A 20,674-nucleotide genomic window follows, 5' to 3' on the forward strand; every position below is an offset into this window, starting at 1 on the left:
CCTGATCCAAACCATAGCTTTATTAAAAACCTAAAATGGACAGCGCGGACAGTATAACTTCACAATAGATTTGTGAAAGAAAATATAAATAAAACTTGAAAATAGTAACTACTCTCTGGTTTTCATTAAGAAAAATCCCCAAGTGAACCGAAACTATCCTAAGAATACACGGAGATACATATTTTTTAAATTACAGTCCTTCACCATCACAAACAGGAAATTTGGAAGGATTAGCAGGATTTGTTTTTCCCCCAACCCTCTAAGAAGTTAGTAACCAAAAAAATTAAGATGATTAGCAACAGTATTCTCAATGCCGATGTATTGTGAACTTATGATATGGATATTTATGACAGCTATGAATGAAAAAGTCAAAGACATTTTGAAATCAATTAGGAAGAGCCTACAACAATTCAGGTAAGCAAATCCATGATTTATTTGCCATGCTTTCCCTGCTGTAGTTTTGACTGTTTCTATAGCAACACCCAACAAATTCTCTTATACAAATACTTCTGCAGCCAAGATAAAAACCAATAACCACTTCTCTAATTCATTTCTATTATGGTTTCCAACAACAACAACAACAAAATCAGCCTTCTGGGGCGCCTGGGGGTGGCTCAGTCCATTAAGGGTCCAACCCTTGATCGCAGCTCAGGTCTTGATCCAGGGTCTTGAGTTCAAGCCCCATGTAGGGCTCCACACTGGGTATGGAGCTCACTTAAAAAAAAAAAAAAAAAAAAAAAAAAAAAAAAAAAAAACTGGGGCACCTAGGTGGCTCAGTGGGTTGAGCCACTGCCTTCGGCTCAGGTCATGATCTCAGGGTCCTGGGATCGAGTCCTGCATCGGGCTCTCTGCTCAGCAGGGGACCTGCTTCTCTCTCTCTCTCTCTCTCTCTCTCTCTGCCTGCTTCTCTGTCTACTTGTGATCTCTCTATGTCAAATGAATAGATAAAAAAATCATTTAAAAAAAAACACAGAAAACAAACAAAAAAGCAAAAGAACACAAAACAAAAATGGAAAACAGCCTCTCCCTAAGTTACATTCCAGAAACTTGAAAACCTAAAGCTTAAATATACCAATTGCAGATACTGCACAAGTTAATGACAAAGAAAATATAATTCTGTTACTACTTTGGCAAAAACTCATTTTAAACAACAAAAGAGACAAGAGAGCAAAAGAAAGTAATTACGAACAAATGACTTGGAAAATTATCTAAATTCTAGAGAAACAAAACACAAAACTTTCTGCCAAAATGTAAAGCAAAGAATTCAATATTCTAATTCCAGAAGATAAGCAAATTTCTCTGCGTTAAGTTTCAGACATGCTTTCAAAATCTCTTGTTAGTGCTATTGTTTTGAAGTAAACAAAATATTTTACCAATAGCAATAGGTCCACCTATTTTGTGAGCAAGCACTCCACAGAATGTTTATAAATGTCCATATTTATGCCTCAATACATCTCTGCGACAGCAAGTGTTGCCAACTTCATTTTTATATGTGAATAAAATGAGGCTCAGAGAAAGGAAATAACTTCCCCTACTAAGCCAGGAATGCAAAAGAGTACAGTGAGAAACTGTCAGTCCTACAGTTAGACAACCTGAATCTGAATCCTGACTTAACCCCCTCACTATGTAGGAGATAGATACCCGAGATTTGAATCCCATTCTATTTTATTTTAAACACATCCTTGACATTACATCCTGATGCGTATGCAACCTCCCCATTATACGTAGCGAAACACCAAACTCAGCCTTTCCCATAAAGTCCCACCTACCCATGCCTCAACACTTCCAGGTAAACTTCATACGTAAGGACTATCTTTAACTGTTTCTACTATACCCCACACATTTTTCTCAAAGATTCTTTTAGAGATACATAAGGAAAACTGCAAAAACACAACCGAAAGTGCTGGATCTTTCTATTTTCCAGACACGTACATATACATCAACGTACACTTACCTGGCATATAAGGTTAATAACAGCTAGATACACCACATCATGCTTTCTTTAAAGCATGGAGAGGCATTTGGAAAGACCAGAGCAGTGCAAAGAAAAAAGTCATCCCTATAAACTTGTGAGTTAACTGTAAATGCATTTAAAAAAAAGTGGGACGCCTGGGTGGCTCAGTTGGTTAAGCAGCTGCCTTCGGCTCAGGTCATGATCCCAGAGTCCTGGGATCGAGTCCCACATCGGGCTCCTTGTTCTGTGGGGAGCCTGCTTCTCCCTCTGCCTCTGCCTGCCACTCTGTCTGCCTGTGCTCGCTCGCTCTCTCTCTCTCTCTGACAAATAAATAAATAAAATAAAAATCTCAAAAAAAAAAAAAAAGTATATGTCCTTGGGTACTACAAACACATACCCCAGATTTCAAGGAACAGTTCTGATTTCAAATATTCTATCCCACTCAATAGTGGGTTTGGGACTAATGAGTAACTGCAGGCCAGAGCGGTAAATAGAAGAAACTTAAAACTTTACAAGGAATGGTAGATTCTCATTGATAGGAAAAAGGGACGGCAAGATAGGTGGAAAAAGTCCTCAGGGTGAAGCAGTAGGATGCACAAGACATTCTGGGAGATCTGGGGGGAGCAGGAATGGTAAGTAGGGCAGTGGGCTCACCGTGATCACTCAATCAGTCAAATACAAAGGTAAGCCAGAGGCTGTGCTGCAATAGGGTATTTGGAAAGACTGTCGATTGCTTTGAAGTCCAGGATAAGGACTTGAAGCTAAAGAAGACAGGCTAGCTCTCCTAAAGTCTGTTGGGGGTTTTGTTTTGTTTTGTCGTTTTGTTTTAGTAAGAGCTGTATGGAGCTACCATACAAGTCACCCACTTCAAGTGTACAATTCAGGGATTCTCGGTATAGTCAGCTGTGCAACCGTCACCACAATCTGAGAACACTGTCATCAACCCAAAAAGAGACCCCAAACTTCCTAACTCATTCTGTGAGGCCTGATACCAAAGCCATCACAGAAAAAGGAAATTACAGGCCAGTATTCCTAATGAGTATGTTAGCAAAAGTCCTCTGCAAAATACGGGTAAACTAAATTCAGCAAGATATTAAAAGGAACTTACACCAAGACCAAGTGGAAATTATTCCAGGAATACCAGGGTGATTCAACCCACAAAATTCAATCAATAATCATGTTCATGAAAGAAAAATGCAAGATTCTCTCAACAGAAAAAGCATTTGACAAAAATCCAACATCCCTTCATGATAAAACATTCAACAACCTAGGAATAAAAGGGAACTTCCTCAATGTGATAAAGGGCATCTACAAAAGTGTACCTCACACTTAAGGGTGAAAGCTTTCCCTCCTGAGATCAGGAACAAGACAGATGTCCTTTCTCACCACCTCTAATTCAACATTGTGCTTAAAGCCAGTGCAATTAGGTAAGAAAATTAAATAAAAAGCATCCAAATAGGATAAGGAAAAAGTAAATGATCTCTATTGGCAGATGGCATGATTGTTAGATTAAAAATCTTAATTTAAAAAAGCTAGTAAAAGGGATGCCTGGGTGGCTCAGTGGGTTGGGCCGCTGCCTTCGGCTCAGGTCATGATCTCAGGGTCCTGGGATCGAGTCCCGCGTCGGGCTCTCTGCTCAGTGGGGAGCCTGCTTTCCTCTCTCTCTCTCTCTCTCTCTGCGTGCCTCTCTGCCTACTTGTGATCTCTCTCTGTCAAATAAATAAATAAAATCTTAAAAAAAAAAAAAGCTAGTAAAAGAGTTCAGCAAAATTGCAAGATAGAAAACTAATAAACATATTCAGCTGTATTTCTATACGTAAACAATCCAAAAATAATCCTACCTGGCATCAAAAAAATACAAAGAAGTAAATTTAACCACGTACCTAAGACTTATAAACTGAAAAATATAAAACATTGCTCCTGGGCACCTGGGTGGCTCAGTGGGTTAAAGCCTCTGCCTTCGGCTCAGGTCGTGATCTCAGGGTCCTGGGATCGAGCCCCGCGTCGGGCTCCTTGCTTGGCGGGGAGCCTGCTTCCCCCACTCTCTCTGCCTGCCTCTCTGCCTGCTTGTGATCTCTCTGTGTCAAATAAATAAAATAAAATCTTTAAAAAAAAAAAACATTGCTCCTAAAAAAATCAAAGACAACATATATAAACCATGTCCATGCATTCAAAGACTTAATACTGTCAAAATGGCAATAATCCCCAAATTGATTGCCAGATTCAATGTAATCTCTGCTAAAATTCTAATTGCCTTTGTGTGTGTGTGTGTGCAGAAATAGGCTAATCCTAAAATTCATATGGAATTGCAAGGGACCACAGATAACTGAACTAATCATGACACAGAAAAACAAAGTGGAAGGATTCACCCTTCCTGACTTCAGAATTTATTACAAAACTAGAGTAATCAAAACATACTGGTACCGCCATAAGAACAGACATACAGATCAGAACAGACTTTGGAGTCCAGAAACAAGCCCAAACATCTACAACCAATTGATTTCAACAAAGGTGCCACACCCACGGGAAGGAACAGCCTTTTCAACAAAAGGTACTGGGACAACTGACTGTCCACATACAAAAGAATGACTCTGAACTCCTCCACCACACTATATAAAACAACTCAAAATGGACCAAAGATTTAAAATACTTTAACTACAAAATTCTTTAAAAAGGAGTATAAATCTTCATGACTTAGGATTTGGCAACACATTCTTAAACACAAGACCTAAAACGCAAGCAACAAAAGAACAAATGAACTAGACTTCACCAAGATTAAGAATGTTTGGAGTCAAAGGACACTATCAAGAAAAGAAAAGAGAAATAAAGAAAAAATAAGCCATAGAATGGAAGAAAGTGCTTGTACCCCACAAACCCAATAAGGGTACACAGAATATACAAAGCATTCCTACAATTCAACAAAATAACAAACAAACCAATTTAAAAAGGGGCAAAAGACTTGGATCTATATTTCTCCAAAGAAGATGTAAAAATGGCCAATCGTCATTGACGATTGGAAAAATCAGAACCCTCATACATTGCTGCTATCAGGAACGTAAAATGGAACAGCAGGTCAGAAGTTGATGTGAGAAAGGGGGATGGAGAGTAACTGCTTAAGGTATACAGGGTTTCTTTTGGGGAGATGAAACCATTCCGAGATGATGAGGACATTGCAGAACATCTGAATATAATAAAACCACTGAACTGTATTTTTTAAAATGGGGACTTTCAGGTTGAGTGAATTTTATTATATTAAAAAAAAAAACAAAACCCCACCTCAAACCATTTAGCTATCATTCCCTAAAACTCTCAGCCTTAGACAAGCACTAATCTATTTTCTGTCTCTATAAATTTCACTTTTCTGGACATATTACATAAAAGGAATCTTGCCATAGATGGCCTTTAGTGTCTGGATTTTTACTTGGCATATTTTCAAGGTTCGTTCATGTTGTAGCCTTTATCAGTAGTTCATTCCTCCACACGCCCAAGTCACATCACATCTTATGACTGGACCATATTTTGTTTATCCATTCATCAGCTGATGGGCATTTGTGTTGCTGCTACTTTCTAGCTGTGAACATCTGTGTACAACTTTTTGTGAGGACACAGGTTTCCATTTCTCTTGGGCACGTACCTAAGAGTAGGATAACTAGACAAATCAAGCTCTATATTAAGGTTTTCAGAAACTGCCAAACCGTTTTCCCAAGTGGCCGCAGTATTTGACATCCCCACCAGCAGCGTGCACGGATTTCCACACCCCTGAATGTCAGACTGTGGCAAAGTATGATGATGACAACTAAATGTTGCTCAAGAAGGATAAATCTGAGGACCCTGGATTGGAAAGGAGAGATAGAAAAGCAGGGACGGTCTAAATGGAGGGCTACATAAAAAAAGCTCCTGCGGGGGCGGGGAGAGGGGTGCCTGGGTGGCTCAGTTGGTTCAGCGTCTGACTTTTGATTTCCACTCAGGCAGGTCATGGCTTCGGGGTACTGGCATCCAGCCCCGCACTGGGCTCTGCACTCAGCACACAAAGTCTGAGTGTCTTTCTCCCTCCGCTCCACCCAACGCTCAGTGTGCTCTCTTGCTCTCTCTCTAAAATTAATAAGTAAAATCTTTAAGAAAAAAAAAAAAAAAAACCTCCCATGGGTGGGAGAAATGGGGGAGATGTTGATCAAATGGTACTAACTTTGTCGGCAGTAAGTTCTGAGGATCTGATGTATAGCCTGATGACTAAAGTTATTAAGACTGTATTGTATACTTGAAACTGGCTGAGAGTAGATGTTAAGCATTCTCTTGACCCTCCCCACAAAAAAGTCACCGTGAGGTGATGAATGTTTAATATGCAGTGTGAGAATCATCCCACAATGTATCTTTGTATCAAATCATCATGCTTGTACATTTTAAATATATTACAATTTTGTCAATTACACCTCAATAAAGCTGGGGGAGCAGAATAGGCTGGTATGCAAGCAGTAATAGTAAAGACAAATAAAGGACTGATATTAAATTTCAGAGGAAAAAAATCCATAGAAGTTGATATCTAAATAGACAGTACATAAAGAAAAGCCATACTCAAAAAATAATAATCAAACTTTCAGGCCCAGAAGACTGGGAAAGGCTGCAACTTTGGATCTTGATCAGAAATCAAGGAAAGGAATGATGATTAGGGAATCACCCCAGAATGGAGAGAAAATTACCCTAATTCTAGCATTTGTTACTATTAACTTTTTACCTTATTTCCAAGAAGGGACTAGTCTTGAAAGTTTAGGTAACATAACAGAGAAAAAACCAAACACCTGTTCTAATAGAATTTCCTCAAAAAAAATTTTTTAGAGGACTATTTGCCTACCAGGGCATCAAAAGGGGCTAGAACTAGTTAAAGTCTGCAGAAAAAGAACAGAGTTCAGGCACTATAAAAACTAAACATGGTAAATGGAATCTACCTACTCAGGCAGGTACAGAGTCACCTATGTGTTTTTAGTGAGAAAATAATTCAGAAGAAAGCCTCAGTGCCAGGCAAATGCACCATGGGAACACTGGCTACAAACTAGCTCTGTGGACAAGGTAAGTGCTAAGGATGAAGGACAGGAAGCCCAGTATCAGATCATTCAGGAATCATTTCTTCACTCAGCAGATACTTATTGAGAGTCTATTAGATGCCAGACAATTGTGAACACAGATGTGATAACTGCCTTTGTGGAGCTTATAACCTGCTGGTGGAGAAAAGCAAATAAAGAGTCAACTGGGGAGAAGGAGGTTATTCAGGAGGTACATTAAACAGGTAGGAGGCCCAGTAGAAGAAAGAGACATAGAAGAACAGCTTCCCATCAGAAATTATATCTAGGGGAGCCTGGGTGGCTCAGTGGGTTAAAGCCTCTGCCTTCAGCTCAGGTCATGATCCCGGGGTCCTGGGATCGAGCCCCATATCGGGCTCTCTGCCCGGCAGGGAGCCTGCTTCCTCCTCTCTCTCTCTCTCTCTCTCTCTGCCTGCCTCTCTGCCTACTTGTGATCTCTGTCTGTCAAATAAATAAATAAAAATCTTTAAAAAAAAAAAAAAAAAAAAGAAATTATATCTATATTAAGACCCAAAAGTAGAATAGGAGTGACAACATGTATGTAAGTCTAGAGAGGAGAGAAACTGTAGACGGATGAGCAAGGAAACCTGATTAGTATGCTGAAGTCTAGAACAGCAAGAAATTTATAAGGTAAAAGCTACATTAAAAAGTTTGGGCGGGGAGCCTGGGTGGCCAGTGGGTTGAACTTCTAACTCTTGGTTTGGGTTCAGATCATGATCTCACAATCATGGGATCAAGCTCCACATTGGGCGCTGAGCTCAGTGAGGAGCCTGATTCAGATTCTCTCTCCCTCTCCCCCCATGTGTGCTTCCTCAAATTAAAAATAAACAAATAAAAAAAACCTTGGGCTTCTCCTGAAAAGCAAAGTGGTATTATAAAAGGATTTTATGGGGGCGCCAGGGTGGCTCAGTGGGTTAAAGCCTCTGCCTTCCACTCAGGTCATGATCCCAGGGTCCTGGGATGGAGCCCAGCATCAGGCTCTCTGCTCAGCGGGGAGCCTGCTTCCCCCTCTCTCTCTGCCTGCCTCTCTGCCTGCTTGTGATCTCTGTCTGTCAAATAAATAAAATCTTTAAAAAATGAATAAATAAAAAATAAAAAAATAAAAGGATTTTATGCACAAAACTAAAAAACTTTATACTGTAGTCAGGGTAGGAGTTTTAAACAACAGATTAAATAAAAACTAGAAAAAAGCAGGAAAACCAGACAGATCATTACATATTTATCCAGATAAGATGTGGTAACTGTATTGTTTTTAAATAAAATATTAACAAATGTATAGTCACAGTCTCCACCTCCCCCTCTTCCAAAGTGTATTCTTCCACTGTAATTTCAATTTTGAAAGCAATTTGACTGATTTATTATGGAATGGGCTGAGTTATTGAAGAAGAGATCCATAAACACAGGAGAGACTCAAGGTAAAACTGATAGGGTTGGTGTCTACTGTTTGGGAAGAGGCTGGTTTAAGGAAGAGTGTGAAGGCTGCTCTATACTGTGATGAGAAGGTATCAGAAAAATTTATAAATTGATAGAGATTTTGTTTGCTGTTCTTATGAAATCACTTGTTTTTCAAGAGAGCACAGTAAAAGTAAATGGTTTGTCAACTTTTTGTTAAGTTGAGATTTGCGTTTGTTTGGCTACCAAGGTTAAAAATGGACCACGAGAGAGCTGAGCTTTATGCAAGTTGCCATGTCTGAATACGGAAGGTGTCAGTGGAATGGGGTGGACAAATTCAAGAAACAATTAGGACAATGGTAAAACTCTGGTGACACATGAGAATTAAGGGAGAAAGAAAGAAAACAAAGATAAAGAGCAGTTAATTAGATAGCAAAGCCACTCCCTGAAACAGTTATAGGAAGAGTAAAAGGCTTGAAGACAAGTTAATAAATTCAATTTAAATTGAGTAACAGAAAAAAAAAAGAGGTATATAGAACAGAATAAGCCATTCGATAAAATGGAATCAGAAAAAAATTATTCAGAGGAAGACATTAAAGGAAAGGACAGGACAAACAGAAAACAAATAGCAATATGATCCCCCAAACATCAATAATTACATTAAATATAAATGATCTAAAAACATCAATTAAAAGACAGATTATCAGACTGAAAAATTAAGACCCAATTCTATTCTGTGTATAAGAAATCCACTTTAAGTCTTATGACTAGAAACAAGGGAAATGGTATGAAGAAGCAAATTGTGAGGTACAGAATTATAACAGCAAAGCAAAGAGATGGCCCTAGACCACAGAAATGAGGATTTCTGTTTACTGGAAGAGTGAGGGGGGGAAAGTCTAGGAAAAAAACTCTTAATATTACAAATAAGTGGGGTCCATATACAACATTTAGGGTATATTAGTAAATGTCCTAAAGGTTCTTACAACCTAATCACACAAATTTTAATTACTAGACTGTCTAAAGTATATCAACTTTATGGTTGTAATACTCCTTCCCTACCCTTATTTCCTCTTTCCTCTTCTACCAGGTTAGTAATGCACACCTCCATGGCTGTGTCCTTTTCCACACCCACATAAAACACAATCACAGTCACATGGTGGGAGGCAGGGTCTTAGGAAATCTGTGTGCTCCATCAAGTATGTATTTACAAGGCCTTAACAATTAACAAAGCCTCTTCACCTCTCCCCCACTGTATTCATATTTAATAAACTTAAGCTAAGATATTTTCAAATGTCTAATTTATGTCTCAAAATAGAAAGCTCTTGAATATCCATTTTGCCTCCCTTCATAAATCTAATGCTGTATTTTTGTTCTTTGACTCCCAAAATGCCTACATTCTTTAAAATATCGATGCACAATGTTGTCTGAACTTTAGCACACATACAATTCTACCATTTCTTAAACTTTGAAATAAAATTCTCAAGGAACACTGAGTTGTGCTTAATTACTAGGAAGGGTGAGAACAATATGATGAAGATCCAGTATGTTTAGCATGTTATCTCCATCTTATCCCTCTTTAGAAAAAGATGGTCTTTGTAAAAGAAAAGCATAAAAAATATTTTTTGAGCTTTTATTTTGAGAAGATTTAAAAGTTCATATCCATGGTTGTAATTTGTTTCTCTTGGATCTAAACATACACCCACCCATTGGCTTCAGAAAAGTGCTTGGACAGAAACCTGAGACACTGACACTTCCTGGAATTTCAATTGAAATTAAAAAATTAAAAAAAAATTTTAAAAAAAGAAAAGGAAAGAAAAAAAAAAAATATCCTCTCCATGAAGAGATAACCAGCAGCAAATAATGCAAATGCTCTTTTAAATTAATACCAATCTATAAAAACCTATTCCTGCACAAAAAAATACATTCATTCATTCAACACGTAGTTCTAGAACAACTATTAAGAAGGTGATTCCTCTCACACACTTGATACACAATAAGATTCCACTGAATATTGAGCAAAATGGTTCACTAAGAAAAATTTATTTACTCCCAGTTTTGCAAGGCCATTTGTAGTCACCAAAATGTCTCCCTTCTCTTTGCTACTGACTGGCTGCCTCTCCATGGAAACAATCAGATTCTTAGGAGCAAAGACTGAAATCTTACACTCATATCCCCACAGCTTACCACAGTACTTGGCATCTAGTAAGGTAGCCAAAGAAACATTTGATGATGAATGAGTAATTGGATTGTATTCATTTCATATGCAGCTACAAACAAAATCCCAGTAATACACTGAAATAGACTCAGTACAGGTATCACCCTAGATCCTTTCCTAGTTCTTCATCCAAGCTCACTCAGTGGTCCTCTCTCTGTATGTAAGGCTGAAACATTATTTTTGGATTTTTAGTATCAGTTGGTCTTACTATGAACTTATCAGCAGCTCAGGCTTATTTATCTTTGAATCCCTAGCCCAGAACCCAGTAAGAGTGGGCTCTAACTTGTCTCCTAATGTAGTGCAACAAATTCCAAAGATACCTCCTAAAATCATATTCCCAAACTTCAGACTATTATTCTGTAGTAAACACAACGTATCACAATTAAGTTAAATATTTTATCCTAGTTCCCTGTATAATAAATAGTACACAAAAGGGAAAATTCATAGCACTAGGTTTTACTATACAGAAAAACAAAATGAGGCTTCCTTGGACAGGCTCCTTTAACGAACAGTAAAAGTCACCAGAACAGATACCCAAGGAAAACAGGTATTCTCCTTAAAACCTGGCATGTATTACTTCTAAAACACAGATATCTGTAATTAGGCCTCTTTCTTTAATAATAATAATAATAATAATTTTTAAAGGCTTCCAGTGGTTTTGCAGGGAGAACGAAGACTAGACTCCTCAGTATGAGCTACTAGGTTTAGCACTTGCTGGCTCCAATCCAGATCTTCAGCTTGTCTTCTGCTTCCCCTCCCCTGACCTCCAACCATACCAGCCTCCTCAACACGAAATAAATTTTCATGCTTCCGTGTCCTCATTAATGCTGACTCTCCTCTGTCTAGACTGTCCACTTCCCGTGTCTCTCCTTGAAAGAAGGAAAAAAAAAATCCAACCCAAGTTTCCAGGTATGAGGTTAAAAATAAGCAGTATGTGATCAAACCTAACAATAGCTCTTCTACTGATTTTTAAGCCACAGGATACACAGAATAAAACGTGGGGTCAGGAGGAGCCCAATCAAGTTATTTGGCAGTTTATGGTGTGCACACACATACATGCTCATCAACCACAAGGCCATGGAAGAGAAATCCAGTAGATGGTAAACCAACGCAGTGGGGAGCCTCTACCACTCCGACAATACCTACCAACAGAGTAACCAGGATACCAAGATCAGTGAAGTCAGACTACAATGGGCTAAGAATAATGTGGTTCCTCCTCTGAGACAGCCCTGACATATACATGGTAGCTCACCAATGGACAGAACCAGGGGCAGTAAGATCTGATCAGGAATCACACTTCAAAGGCAAATCATGCCTAGAGCAGTCACTGTTATAACTTATCTAATCATCTACCCCATGATCCACACAATTGATGACCTATGGAATGGGATTTACAGCTATTCAGTGGGAAAGGACAGGGCAAAGCATGGTCCTGAGGGAAACCTGAACAATGAGACTGACCACTGACAGAGAGGCTGAAGGGAAATGGAACCAGAGGCAGGAACATCACCAGTAGACTGTGTTCTGAGACAGACAATGTCTATAGGTGCAATAGGTCAATAGGACTTTATAGAGCCTGGCCTTTGGGAGGGAAGGACCTTTCTGATTGTACCTATAAAAGCTACAGTGGAAGTTTATATATTGGATTTAGAGGTATAGAAAGGTGTGTGTACATACATACAGATCAGACAAGAGGGACAGACGTAGTACTCATAACCACTCAGCATCCACACTCAACTTCCCCTTTGTCACCATCTCCCTGACCTTTCCTTCCCACCAGAGTCAACCCCAGTCTAAGGATTTTAACTAGTTCTATTCTATTCCAGAACCCAACCTGGTTCAGCCATAATTTGCCGGTCTCCTACCCTCCTCCTCCATTGCTTTGTCTCCTCTCAGTACTTCCATGTTACCATACTAGAACATCAGAATTCAATAAATGCTCAATGAACCAACAAAACAGCACAGTTATAACAGGAAAATTTGTTTTTGCTGTATTCTGTAAAAATCAAAAGTAAATATTCTTCCCTGTTGAATCCTAGAGTAATGAGAATGGGGGAGGAGAAGAGTTTTTCTCTTCTGGTGAAGAATGGGTCTGAGAATCCACCAATCCCCTGGGGAGAGTTTCCTTCTACTTTCACCCCTAAACTCTACAGGAATATCCATATTAAGAAGGAGTTTGTTTCTGCCACTGGGTTTATTGTAACAGGATCTGTCCTGTACCAGTTGTAATTTATCTTTTAAAAAAAGACAGATGGAATGGCATGACACAGGGCTTGGTATCATTTTATAAAACAAGTCCAGCTGATGGCTAGACATATACAAACACTGTAATCCCTGTGTACCTCTGGCCGAGATGCCAGGAGCTGGGCACAGCAGAATCGGCTCTTGTTGAAAATCAGTGAGCCAGCTGTCCAGGAGGAGCCACGGCTTATGTGATCGGATCTTTACTTGTTTCAAAGGCTTCTTAACGGTTCTAATAGAGACTTGTTATGCTTTTACGACCCTGGAAAACATCCAAAATGATCAGCCTATCCCTTTTTGACACATGTATCTTCAGGCAATAAACGTACACACTTCCTACTAATGGAGAACTTCCAAGTGAGTCCATATAAATGAACTGGGTGTCCTATGGATTCACCTTTCCAAAATTAAGTACTACCAGCTTAAGAATTTACAGAGACACATTTGCCATATTTTCCCAAGGGAAAATAAGCAGGTTTAAAAGGATAATGCTGTTGTTTTAACCCATGTGTACATATTCACAGATTAAAGACAAGAAATGTTCCGTCCAAATGATAACAGTGGTTGTTCCTAAATGTGAACAATGAGAAATTTTCTGCCTTATTTGTATTTCTTTATATTACTGAGTTTCTTCACTAACTAGGTTACTAGGATTAAGAAAAAAATTTCATTCGTTAAGTGTCTGCCTTTGGCTCAGGTCATGATTCCAGGGTCCTGGGATAGAGCCCCACACTGGGCTGCTTGCTCAGCGGGAAGCCTGCTTCTCCCTCTCCCACTCCCCCTGCTTGTGTTTCCTCTCTCTGCCAAATAAATAAATAAAATCTTAAAAAAAATGTTTAAGAGATTAAGGTCCATTAAAACAAAAAAACACGAGTTTTCTCTCTTTAGTTCTGTATTCCTGCTTTAGCAGTTTTAAAGGCAGCACAAAGCAGGATAAGTAAATCTCAGTAAAGTTATAATAAACTGGTACCATGCCATGTGGTATAGATTTACCTAAAACACAGAGGTACATTCATACTATCCCTCTTTGAGCTTGGCACTGTGTACAAGAAATTACTGGACTCTAAGAAGCACACGCTTTCAAACACTATTACATCAGAGGCCTTTTTTTAAAGTTAGATTTTAACTGGATTTAAAAGAATGAAAGGAATTTCCTGGATTTTATCACAGCAATTTCCCAACAGATTTTTGCCCCCATTTCTTAATACAAGGATTAAAGCCACTTAGCAAATTAGAGCTTGTTCTTGCCACTTAAAATGCTATTAAGAACGTAGAAATTAAGAGATCTTTGAGAAGAAATACACATCAACAAAAGGCTTAGAGCTCTGGCTCAGAATTAGTTGTTTGAACAGTTTCCTATAAAGTCAGTCAAAAAGCATCAAATATCTGAGGTCCTGAGTGCAGGAGGGATCGACTTTCGACCACACAACGCTATGGAGAGACAGGGAACACATACCTGCATTCGGTCAAGAAAGAGCTTTGGTTTGTTTTGTTATCATATGACAAGTATCACTGTCAAGTTTTCACTACAACTTCATTAAAATACCAAGCCATACACACGCACAATTTAACACAGCACAAGGAGGACAGGGACATATTTTTCAGAACTGCAAAATGGCATCTGCAGAATGTCTCAAAGGAATGACAAAGGCACTTCTTTGGTGCCAACAAAGAGAACAATGTTTCCACTAGGACACTACAGGACTATTGCATTGGGGAGGGGAGGGGGTTGGGGGGCGGTGGTGGGGAAGGGAGGCAATAAACATTAACACAAAACAGAACTGAACCAGTAAAATGACAGTCTGTAGGGAAGAATTAAAAGAAAGTATTGAGGATACAAGTTTCACTCATAGCACACAAAACTAACAGTCCTGTTTTAAAAAATACTAAATTTGAAAAGTAAAATTACAACTCCAAAACTGAGAACATAAAACTACTTATCAGACCAATCAAGTCAACTAAGATCTTTAGATTCATAAACACTGTGCTTCTAGAACTCATATTGCAAAAGGGACCTCATAAACAAGCTACGGCAGAATTATGCTGAACATTCTACACAGATCATTTCATTTCTCGTGACCACCCAGAAATATAGTATCAATGTCTCCATTTTACAGATAAGGAGAGTGACTCAGTATCACACAGATCTAATCAATTCCAACTCTCTCCCTCATTAGCTAGGACTTTGACTTTCTTCCCAAGACACTTTTACTTTGTTTTGGGACTATCGACATCAAACAATATTACAAGGATTAAAGACAAACTACTGTCCAAGAAATTTCCTGGCACATTACAATGGATATTATAATAGATATTACAATATTACATATTATAATATTACCTGTTATAATATTACATGTTACAATATTACATATTACAATGGATATTACAATAGCATATTTAAACCGGACAAGAAGCTTAATAAACTGGGGGTGAGGGATATTGGGATATACCCACTTTTAATCAACCAAGTAACATTTTCAAAACATTACTAAGTGAAGGGTTTAAGAAACATCTTCGAGGGGCACCTGGGTGGCTCAGTGGGTTAAGTCTCTGCCTTCAGCTCAGGTCATGATCTCAGGGTCCTGGGATCGAGTCCCGCATTGGGCGCTCTGCTCAGCGGGGAGCCTGCTTCCCCCTCTCTCTATCTCTGCCTGCCTCTCTGCCTACTTGTGATCTCTCTGTGTCAAATATACAAATAAAATCTTTTTAAAAAAAAAAAAAAAGAAAAGAAAAATATCTTCGGAGGGGGAAAAAAAAAAACCCAGAATGCCACGGACCAGGATTAATTACAAAAAGTGAATATCCGAACATACTAGATGAAGAAAGATCATAATCAGGACCTTACACTGATTGTTTCTCTTTTACTTGAAGTGTATGTACTTTATCTGCAGTAGATAGTATCCTAGACAACAATTTGAGGACTTTTATATTTTGGAAAAAATAGTTTTAATGATAAACAGCAGGCTCTGATTAAATTAAGTAGAACCAGTAAATATGTCACCAACAGGGACATTTTTCTCATAATAATTTCTTTCTCATCAATTGTTAGCCCCTACTTTGAATCTCTTCCCAACTAATCTTCCTCAACTCCGGTTCTGATCACACCATTGATCTGTTTTGACAACCTTAGTACCTGCAGAAAAAAAACGTGAATTCTTCCATGTGAAATACAGAGTTCTCCAGGCTCTGGCTGGACCCTCCTTTACAACTTCTCTGCTCAGGTCTGTCCACGAAGAATTCTATTGTTATGAAAATCCACTCCAATCTGCAGGCTCACTCCACCTGCCCTTTCTCAAAAGGCAGCTGTGGAAGCATGCCCATCATCTCCCCTGCCAGGGGGCCAGTGCAGCTCCCATGCTAGGACCTTCCCAAAGACCTCCCACCACTCCCAGTTCAATGCCACCCTACCCTCCCCCTCTTCTCTCAACACTTTTCCACAGGCCAGGCCCTATGCCCACATCTCACCTACTAAATATGTCTGTTACTCCTCTCTGTACCCTTTAGAGCAAAAAAACACACCCCTATGCACAAAGTTATGCTTCGTATGTTTGTGTAGAAAGAAATGAAGTTGTAAGAAAACACCTTTAAGAAACTTAAGTACCTATTTTTTCAAACAATTCCAGGCATCATAAGCTTGTTCTTCTATTATCCAACATAATCACCTTTAACGATTCAATAAAGAAGGCCTAATATTAATCAGCACTCTAATGGAATCTTATTTTGGCACATTTATAATGAGAAATCTCAGACCATCTTTTAAGATTCATATTAGTAATGTGTGAGGAGTGTGGGATTTACTACCCTTCAGTCTGCATGACTGGTTCTCATGGATTAAGACTAACCTAAAGGGCCATTATCTTCAAAAAGGTATTAAATTCTAAGAAAAACAAGAAAAAATAAAAGTGGTTCCAAAGTAAGTCCTAGACAATATGTTTTGGGATACACAGTCCTTCTGAACCACATAATTTCAGATACGGGAGGGACCTAAAAGAATTTAGCCAACCCTTCACATCACAGATACTAGAGAATCTAAGAAACTTTAAGCAAGTGAAGTGACCAAGAGATCTTTCTAGAATGTCCTGAGCAGGAACAGAAACCTAACCTCTCAGCAAAGGATATCTGCTGGGTATTTCTCATTTGCATTAATCTGTTAAATCAGGTGATGAGCTCACATTTCTGAATGAATTTGCCCCTCAGCACTTTCTAAAACGCTTACTTTTCCCAAACACACTTTCCTCTTGTATCTTCTCTCAATGCACCCCACCCTGCTGAGCTTCCAATTCCCTACAGGTGTAAAAACAGTATGAAACTGTTGAATAGCTGTGAAAACACCACACCCACGGGCATTACTATAATCGCTCCTTCGTGCATAGTGTTAGCACTGAGGACCTTCCTTTCACGGCTCCGGTGGGTACCGAAATCACAGCAGAAAGCTGGAGGAGGAACGGCTGGAAAAGAGAAGGGGCACCTGTCCAGAAAAGCAGCAGCGATGGCTATCAGAACTGAGACCTCAGACAGGAAATTCACTTCTGAATACATCTAGAACATACACACACAACTGGGTAATGGTTACACAGAACCTTGAGAATATAGCTATATAACTACAACGGAAGCTTGTCTTCCAGGAAACCCGGCCAACCCAAATACCTACCGCACACCCAAATCTGTACCAGATCTTGCGGGCTCCTCTCCCTGGTCATCACTCTCTACTTACTTCTGCTGCATGACAGCACCCTTGGCAGACAGAATTCACTGTTATTCATTCCATTCTAGGAGAAGAGCACTGTATCTAATACAAATACCACTACCCTCATGCGGTCAAAACAGAGCATCCAAAGAAAAACACCAACTCACATTTACGGGTAATGCTTTCACTGGGTAATCACAGAGCTCTTCAGAACTCACACCTGCAGCCCAGGTCTGCAATCAATGCTAGCACCTTGCTCACTGGCACCACACAATCCAAGGACACCTGGATTAGGATAAACGCCTTAAGTCACAGTGCTGACACAATTCAGTTCCTAACGCTTATGTCAGAGGGGGCCCTGCCCGGGGCAGGCAATAACACTAGGGATACTAGAACCCAACAGAAGCATAAGTACCTTTAGGAAGTAGAATTCCTTTCCCAATCATTAAAATTCCCAAGTTATTTTACTGCTTTTGCAGAACCAAACAGGTGGAAAATAATTCCAAAAGGCCTAGAGGGTATGGAGAACCATCATTACTTACATTACTTACATATAACAAATTAAAAAAGGACTCCAAGAGAAATAAGCTCACACCCTAGCCACACGTGAAACCGCGCAAGTACATTGCAACTACGCATTTAAGGAAAAAGAGCACACATGGGCGCATGCGCACATGTGTTGTACGTGGGCTCCTTGGTCCGCAAGTGGTGCGACTGCTTTCCCGTGTAGCTCCTGAGGTTCGTCTCCTTTTGCGTCACACCTTCTGTGTCCTGACACTTTCTACAGTGAACAAGTCAGGAGACAAGCAAACCACTGATCAAAAAGGAGATTCTTTATGTTATACTAAATTAAACTCTTTGGTCCAACACTAGAAAATAAACTCAGTATAAGAAATGCAGAGCACCGTCAGGGAAAAAAAAGTTGGTTTTTTGTTTTTTTTTTTTTTAATTCTGTGTCCTCTTCCCCTAGCGGCTCAGGCTCTGTCCATCCTACTTCTCCAGCACTTAAGCTGTCACCTCTAGTCGAGTTCCCCACCCACCCCAATCACTTGAAAAACTTCTGGAAAAGCACCAAAAGTATAATAAACTTTGCCAAATGACATTCAGATTCTGTCCCCACCCAAATATTTGGCTACTTATCCTTATTTCTGGATCTCTTTCCATTCTTTCTCCTGTCCTTTTGTGCCGTCACCTACAAATACATCCTGGTAATTACTTCCTTTCTTCCCCACTCCCTATTCCTCAGATTTTCTACACTCAATGTCTTCATTCCCTTCATTCCGTCTTCAATTCTTCTTCCCTCAAGATGCAGAAAGCCAAGATGTACGAAATTATTAAGTCTTCGAGATGCAGAATTTAATATGCTGGAGACTTCCTGTGAGGGAATTTGTCCAAGAAAAACAAAAACCGAGGATTCTCCATCACCTATTTTTTTAGATATCCCTCCCAGCTCACTGAAGCCGCTTCAGCTGTTCTGGTTTGTTCTCGACTGACCAGGGTCAAACAGAGGTGAGGGTGAGTCGGAGACTGCGTGCACCAGTACATTGTCCGAATCCGTAACTGCCTCAAAAAGGACATCTGATCACCTGTTGACCCAAACAGGTGTGCAAATCATGCTAGACTTGTTTCTTATGCAGAGACAGTCCTGCGATCGACAGTGCCAGCATGACTAACAGCTCACAGAGGTGAAAGAGGAAGCCATGTCCCCTAAGTTGCCCTAAAAGTGCTCAGCACCTTTTTAACAAATCAGAGTAATAACCATGCAAACCTGGGAGGTGCTTCACTAGAGCTGTGAAGACACAGCCAAAGGAGGGGAAAGAGAGAGGCAGGAAGGAAGGGAAACGACAGGACAACCTCCCCATTCCTGAGGAGCTGAGAGACTGGACACTAACACACATAACCCCAGGGAAAGTTACCATTCATCAAATACTCAAAATGTCAAGCCAACAGAAGAAAAGCCATAAGATGGAGTGAGCAACTGCCAAAAGAATGATGCCGCTAAGAATTCTTATGGGAATTCAGCAGAAGAAAACAAATCTATTCCAGAGTTGAAGAAATTTGGCACAGGAAATAATGAGCACTTTGGCAAAACCACTAAAAAGCTTTAAAAGACTCATTGGTTTAAACATGGAGGAGGAAAAGCAAAGTTTAAATCTATGGATGTTTATTCCAAATGTAAAGCCTGCATTTTTACCTCCACTCCTCTCAGGTTCACCTCAAATAACCCTAAAATAGCAGCAATTCAGGCATATCATCATGGTTTTTGAACTTCTCCGAAGTAGCTGGGGCAAATTAGCTACACAGGTGTGATGGGGTAGTTTCAAGGTTTTACTTTTTTCATACTCAAAGTTAAAGTTAGATGGATTTCATGCCCTAGGGCAACGATCTCTCATGAATCCTAGAGGATAATACCTCACAAATTCTCCCCAGTAAATAAACTGAAATAGGCAGCACGGTACAGTGAGAAGTAAATGGGAATAGGTGGAACCGGTTCCCATTCCAGCTCTGAGAGAAACAACTTTGAGCAAGTCCTTTAAGTTCATTTTTCTGAATTTCCTCATCTAGCAAAGAGAGGAAAGATGAATTCTCTCTTGAAGTGCCTCGCATTCCAAAATTCTACATTTAAAAAAAATTCTTGGCACGGTAAACTGCACACAAAATGAAGTTGTCGAAAATGGACAAATCCAAACACACAGTATGAGCTCTGAAGTCTTTATTCTACACGCTAGGAGTAGGGCACAAGGACAAACACGGAATACTAATAGTGATTATGTCTGAAAGTGAGAATCAAGCTTTCATTATTTATGGTTCTGTATGCTACATTTTATTCAACAAGCATGTAAGTTTATCATTAAAAACATCCAACCCCTTGAATCCAAGCTTAACATTTGGCATCAGAGCCCTACGGCCTCTATGAAATGCGCCAGTGAAATCAGAGTTCTCTTAGAAACACAAAGTCCAGTCTCCAACTAGGGGGGCAAAAGACGGGTGTAAACGCTCAACTTTGTTCTTCCACAGCTATTTTTCTCATCTAGTCTGAATCCCCTCCTCTGTCCCCACCCTTCCCCTTAAAAATCTCTTGAGAGTGATTGAACGCAAGTAACCTA

General features: G+C 39.5%; 1 protein-coding gene across 6 annotated transcripts in view; it reads right to left on the reverse strand.

Moving 5' to 3' along the window:
* The window catches only part of EPB41L2 (erythrocyte membrane protein band 4.1 like 2), a 221,906-nt gene that overhangs the window by 144,941 nt on the left and 56,291 nt on the right, over nt 1-20,674 (reverse strand). The window contains exon 2 of one of the 6 annotated variants that reach the window (XM_047732186.1): nt 17,741-17,852. The exons of 2 other annotated variants lie outside the window; for them this stretch is intronic. The gene's annotated coding sequence lies outside the window, so the exon portion shown is untranslated. Of the gene's footprint in view, nt 1-12,978; nt 13,140-17,734; nt 17,853-18,252; nt 18,274-20,674 lie in introns of those variants that run through there. 3 more of the 6 variants (XM_047732185.1, XM_047732183.1, XM_047732187.1) reach the window with 3 other exon arrangements.

Source organism: Lutra lutra, chromosome 6 (genome assembly GCF_902655055.1).
Source record: "Lutra lutra chromosome 6, mLutLut1.2, whole genome shotgun sequence".
Taxonomy (NCBI): Eukaryota; Metazoa; Chordata; class Mammalia; order Carnivora; family Mustelidae; genus Lutra; species Lutra lutra.